Here is a 7037-nt window from a genome sequence, read left to right as displayed (position 1 = left end):
TTTAATTCAATTTTGACTCAAATAATGTATCATTATTGATTAATTATTGGGTTTTTGTTGTAGGTTTCAGAATTGTGCAAGTTGGAGGTATAATCTGGTGAACCTAGAATTTATCGCAATCGCTTAATACTAGTTTAGCGTCACTTAAAGCTAAAAAAATATTTGCGACGATAAAATAGAAATGATTGATTTTAGGCATTTTAGTCGAATATTGGAATTTTAGGAATTTAAAATGCCTAAATTGTTGAAATTGGATTTTTAGTGAATTTAAATGGTTGTGGGATTGTTATATGATAATAAGACCATTTAAATTAATATTCCGGTGATTTGTCTGAGTTGGCAATTCCAGGACTTTCTTGAGGATTTAAGTTACTGGTAAATTAGTTAAGGTACGTAGAGATCAGTTATTTTCACGATGTCTGACAGAGGCATCTGATGATCATGTGTATGATTTATTTGCTATTTGCTGATTTATGTTATATTATATGCTGACTCGCATATTATCAGTTGCTAATTGATGTGCAAATAAAATAAAATATTTCTTTGGTTCACACACATTTTATTTTCGTTAGACCACATCAATACCACTGAATAGTCATATTGAGCCTATCTGTTATTGAGATCCAGTGATATTTCGGTTGAGATCCGTTATATATTGATATGATATGGTGTCCTGGAGATGTTTGGCTACCTTGATTCGTTCCGGCTTAGGTAGTTGCTGGCTTCAGGCTGGGCCTATCCCAGGCACGGTCCGCTGAGTCGTGGACCAGCTCGAGCATATATGTATGATTGTTGATATCGATCATTTGACTCCTGATATCTTGCACATATTCATGCATTGCATTCATGCATGGCATCATTTGTATTTCTATGTCATATATCGTTGGTTTCTTGATGCCTCGTACTGGGGTTGCTGACCCCCGAGAGAGGGTTGCTCGTGTCTTTTGTGTGTGGACATGACAAGTGGTCAGGTGGTTCGACCTCAGGCGCATCGAGAGGAAGCTCAGGAAGTACCAGAGCTCCTTGAGAGTAGGCTCAGTTGTATTTAGGTACTGCGTGGCGTTGCTGTCTCCCAGATACTATATATATATATTTGGAGGATTGTATTATGGTATTATCGAGTCTTGTCGGCTCTATGATATTTTGGTTTGGATATGTCATGATCTTGTCTGGCTGGCACGTGTGTATGCTGTTGTGTTTATTGAGGGCGCATGTTGGTTATTTTGAGTATTTGATTTTCTGGTATGTCCTATTTACGGGAAGGTCATGCCGAAATTTTTATGGCCTAAACACAAATTTTTAACTCACTTTTCCGCTGTTTACTGATTAATCAAGATTGCATGTTAATAAATCGTGATTAGGATAACGGGCCCTCACAAATTATTTCCCACTTTTATCTATACTAGATTAGGGATGTAATCAAGCCGAGCCGAGCCGAACTCTTGAATGTTTGAGCTTGGTTCGTTTATAATCGAGCCGAGCTCGAGCTTTATTTAACGAATATATGCATGGCTCACGAGCTTATTCAAGCTTTATCGAGCCTAAACAAGCTTAATTATACATTTAAATTTTCATAAAATTAATTAAAAGTAAATTATATATTTAAAGAAAAATATATTATTCTTATTAAAATGTATAAATTTATTGTAATAAATAAATTTAATAGATTTTTCTATATATTTCATAAATAATATGCAAAATCAATAAATCAAATATCAAAACTATTATTTTTTCATCTAAAATATTACTCATGAATTTACCAACGAACATGTTCACGAGCTAACGAGCCGAATACTGTAAAGCTTGAGTTTTGTTTGTTTATCTTAACGAGCTTCATTAAACGAGCTCAAATGAGCTTTTATCGAATCGAGCTTCGAATAGCTCACGAACGGTTTGATTCGTTTACATCTTTATACTATATCATTTTGTTCATGACATGAATTTTCAATTAAGTGGTTCGAGCCCGATCTTCATGTATCCAAAATTTTGACAGATGACCTCTGTCCAATAGATCCTCGTGCTTTATATATATATATATATATATATATATACACATACATGTATCATGCAAATGGATAAAAGCCAAAAGGGTCATTTACATCTGGATGATACACACATATACAGATAGAAAATATATATATAGATGTGGTTGATGATATGATTGCAAATGAGCTGCTTCACGTACGACTGCTGTCACATTATATATATGAATTAATGTTGCAGTAATCCCAGATGTAAAAATGGTTCGCAAAAGTAAAAAATTTGTAGTACAGTGAACAAGGAAAGGTGACTTTTTTTAAAAACGTCAGTTCAATTGATGTCAACGGAATCTTACCAAAATGTCAAAAACGTCAGTGCTCATAAGGTTATAGCCGTCAATTCGCACCATAAATGGCATCATCCTAGATTCTTTTACTTTTACAAAATCCTAACATTTTTTAATATATAATATATAATATTGATTAGAGATATTTTTTCCAAAAAGTTGTTAGAAGTAGATCATAGTTTGCTCATTTTTTTTTAATTAGGTTTTTTTGAGATGTTTTACGAATTTTTATCTGTGAGACATGTCAATCATACCGATATTTACAATAAAAAGTAATAATCTTATCATAAAAAGTAATACCTTTCATGGATGATTCAAATAAGATATATGTCTCACAAAATACGACCCATGACACCGTCTCACACAAATTTTTGTCTTTTTCTTTTACATTGGTAGATTTGGAACCCTATATTTCTTGCTCTCCCATCTCTAAGAAGCTTATGAACTCTACTCGTTGAAATAATTATTTTTATAGGAGGAATTAATATTCATATCAATAATTACAAACTCATCAACTCATAAAAAGAACTTATGGAGATAAATCTTAATATAAGGTGTAAACCAAATGATATTAATAAATAACTTGAAAGCTAAAACTAAACATTTTTTTATATCATAATCTGAAAGATGAAAGGACTCGAAATTTGAGCTTTTATTAAGAAGAAATAAGATAAGATCATTGCGACTAAAGCACGGTCTCAAATTAAATCACACTTGACACAATTAGGGCTACATAACATCCCTTCTCGACAAGTTTCATTATTAGCAAGTCATGTGAATTAAAAACATGAGCTTGATCTTGATATCAATAGCGTGATCAAGCTCATAACGTCTTAACAAAATATGATAAAATATAATTCTAATATTTTTAAACTATAAAGAAGCTCAAATACTATTAATGGGAATAAGATATATGATTATAGTCGGATATAAACTGTATGATCAAATTTGTTAATTTAGCAAAATTTAATTAAAATAACTGCACGTAACATACAACCGAATGGTCACGCATTCATCGTTCCAAGCTTGAACTAATTAAAAATTCAATAATTCAAATGAATATTCCAAAATCTCAAAAATCTTATTCCAATGTGTATTTTAATTACATGTGAAATGGAGCGGATGCGGTCGATGCATCAATCAATCCTTTCCATTAATTAATTTAACAAAAAAGGATAGTAGTATATATATATATATTCATGCATACATGCATTGAATCCTTACAAAATAATAATATGTAATGATTACGTATCATTAACATTTTTGATAAAATCCCAGATGTAGTATCCTCAGATTCTCCTTTATCATTGCCCTTATATTGTTAAACAAGCAAGATTTAATCGCACAAATCCAATCACATAAATTAAAAGGGGAATCTTCTTCATAACGGAAACTGGAAGACTCTTTCTCAAGGCTTCATGTCAATTAGTATTATTATAACGGAGATTTGTCCATTGGATAAACATTTACTAATTATATCTCATCTTTACCCTAGAATTCATTCGGGATTCTAACGAGAAAACCTTAGATTCCTTAATTATAGTGTCAGTTCATGTAAAATATATGGAATTCACACGATAAATAATAAAAATTATTGAGAGAAAACATCATGTGTATCATAGATTGTTGCACACATGCTTGCATGCACACCTTCCCGTTTAATTGGAATCGAGTCGAGTTGAACTAGAGAAATGCACTGCTCGAAATCAAGAACTCGAGCTTTTAAGGATAAGAATCGAGCTCCATTATATTTCAGTTCATGTTTTGACATTACACCGAAATTGTTATTTGATTTCTAGTGAATCAACAAGATTTGGCGTTTAGGTACAAAAACTTAATTTTATGACATAATTAGATAAACGTACAAAAATGTAGGCATATCCAGTGTGAGATTTTATACACGATAACGTCGAGTGATGTCATACTGTCACAATCATCTGGACGGCGCCGTCAAGAATGCCCAGCTCCAGTGTCAATTATGAAAAGATCTTCAATAAATCCTGCATGGTTTTATTCCCTTTGCTCTCTCTTAATTTATGGCATTTGTCATATCATTCCAATTTAGTTTGATGCCCAAAGGAAATGGCTGCATGAGCAATCATTCTGGACAACCCACAACTTTTCTATATAAATGGGCACTTGCAAGCTCGACAAATGTCATCGGTGTCATCTAACAAGCCATAACCCACTGCAATGGAGTTCACAAGGTGAAGAACTCCAGCCTGTTCTGCATGTTATTGGTTCTGATTAATCTACGTATGTCTGCACAGTGTTGTACAAGAGAAGGCTCGGTATTTATGCACCGCAAGGTTTCTAGCTCTCTATTCCTGCATGCATTCATAGACGATTTGCTCACCTAGCAAGCTAATCAATATTACCCAAAACAATTAAAAATAAATTTCAACTTTCATGAGTATTATTTCTTTTGAACAATCCAAGTTTTGTCCGAAAATATACGCATTGTCGCTCCATTATACTTCACTGAAGCTATGAAAGTCGCTGACTTCTAGTATAATTCTTGATTTCCAACGTGTTTACGTACAGGCTTCTTGGAGAAAAAAGACAGGTTTCAAGATCAGTGATGTGCATGTACCTGGAAGCCATAGTGCAATAATGAGATGCCTGAGGATTGGAATCTGAGGAGGGTTCCAGGTGGCCCCGACCCATTGCACCATAATGGTCAAGACCCGAAAAGCACCGGAAAACTCCATGATAGTTGGGCATTATGTTGTTGAAAGATTTCTGCTGGTTTTTCCTTTATCTCTGAAAACAAAAATACTATATATGCATTTTGGACAATATAATGGTTATTTTGGATCCAAGGAAATCAAATACTGATCAAGAATATATGTGAACGTGAATTTACCAGCTTGTATTAGTAGACTTCTCAAGATTCTATCTTTTGCAACACAAGTTTAATCAAATTCATGTAATTCCATGTCAACTTCTAAATATGCTCAGATGTCGTTAGCTCATACGACAACCATCCAGCAATTGTATAGAATTATCTGATCTGCTGCGATTGTCACCTGCCACAAATTCAAAATTTTACCATTAACTTCAATTGAGTGATTCCGGGTTTCTTTTGAATCCGAAGGTCTTCATTTTCTTCCTCACTTTACTGGCACCATGCCAACTTCCGGTCGCTGCATAGATATTCGAAAGCATCACGTAATTTGAATCCCCACTTGGATCCAGATCATAAATATAATCATCAAGCCTTCTGCCAAGTCCACCTCCTCGCAAGCTCTACATGCGGCCAATAGAGAACCGAGCATTATCTTATTTGGGTTCATTGGCAGGTTCCGCATCACCATAAAGCCTCTTTCAATCTCCAGCACGACTATAGAGGTCGACTATGCATCCATAATGTTTACACTTGGAGTGATTTTATGGAATTGTGCCATTTTATCAAATAATTCAAGCCCCTCATTTACTAAACCACATGGCTAAGCTGTAAGAGCTCCAGTAAAGCTCACGCCATGGGTGTTAAACCCATCAATTTGCATAACTTTGAAATACTTCAAGCTGCTCTGCATGCGCATTAACAGCCAAGCCAACAATTATTGAGTTCCATGAGACCAAGTTTCGTTTAGCCATGTTGTGGAACACCTGGTGAGCCAACTCAACAATCCACACCTACAATACATGTCTATTAAAGAATTATTCACCCGAATATTGTCTCTTAAATCATGGAGCAGCACAAACCGATGTAACCATAACCCTAAACCAAGTGTTCCCAAGTTAGAAACTGCAGAGAGCACTGAGACAATTGTTACAAAATCAGGCGCCACGCAAAAACATCTGCATCTCTTGAAAACAATTCAAAGCTTCGTGGAACTTTCCCTTCTTCACAAACCCATCAATCAGTACAGTCCAGACACAGCATCTCTCTCGGGCATTTCATCAACAAATCGATTGCCTCCTCAAATTCACCATTTCTCATGTAACCATTAATTAGAGTTTCCAAGTCACACCTTATTCTTGATATCCAAGTGGTCAAAAAACCATTCTGCTGATCCCAATTTACCAAACTTCGAATACATGCCAATTAAGGCAGTGCCCACATCACATCGTTAACATCCAACCCGAGTTTTCGACAATACCCGTGAACGGCAAGCCGAGGGATAATCCCTGGGATGGGAAATTGGCACATCCAGAGAGCAGAGTTACGAAAGTGATGTGGTTTGGCTCGGCACCCGATAATCGCATGCGATTGAATTCTGAAGCTGCTTTGGATAGACGACCGTTTTTACAATAGTGGCGATAGATGAGGTCCACGAGGCCGTAGTGGCGTCAAGAGAACCGTTTTCATGGTTGTCGTATAAGAGCTTTTCAGGGCCAAGTGGTGGAGTTTGGAGGAAGGCTGCGGCGTCGAGGGAGCTGGATAAGGATTGGGGAGGCTGTGAAGGCGGGAAGAAGGCTCATTCTTTCAAATTACAGTTAGGTCTCGTAGAGAAAACGGCTTCCTGGTTTTCCTTTTTCCTATTCTTTGTATAGCTGGCAAAAATGGGGTAAGTCAAGTCGGGTCGAGCTCCCTCGCTACAGAAATAAGGAGGTTGGTTTGATAAAATCTAGACCTGCCAAGATACGAGCGACAGGACCCGTTCTACCCGTTTTGGCGGTATTAATTTTTTGTAACGATATACAACATTCTTTAATCACGTTTCTTTTTTCTACGTTACTTTAAATAATGGTCATTTTTATATTT

General features: G+C 35.6%; 1 pseudogene; it reads right to left on the bottom strand.

Annotated features, from left to right (window-relative positions):
- Positions 1-5386: 5386 nt before the first annotated feature.
- Positions 5387-6754, bottom strand: LOC142512339 (pentatricopeptide repeat-containing protein At1g05750, chloroplastic-like; annotated as a pseudogene).
- Between the last annotated feature and the right edge of the window lie 283 nt (positions 6755-7037).

This window comes from Primulina tabacum, chromosome 1 (genome assembly GCF_025594145.1).
Source record: "Primulina tabacum isolate GXHZ01 chromosome 1, ASM2559414v2, whole genome shotgun sequence".
NCBI lineage: Eukaryota > Viridiplantae > Streptophyta > Magnoliopsida > Lamiales > Gesneriaceae > Primulina > Primulina tabacum.
This window is presented reverse-complemented; position numbering and strand designations above follow the sequence as displayed.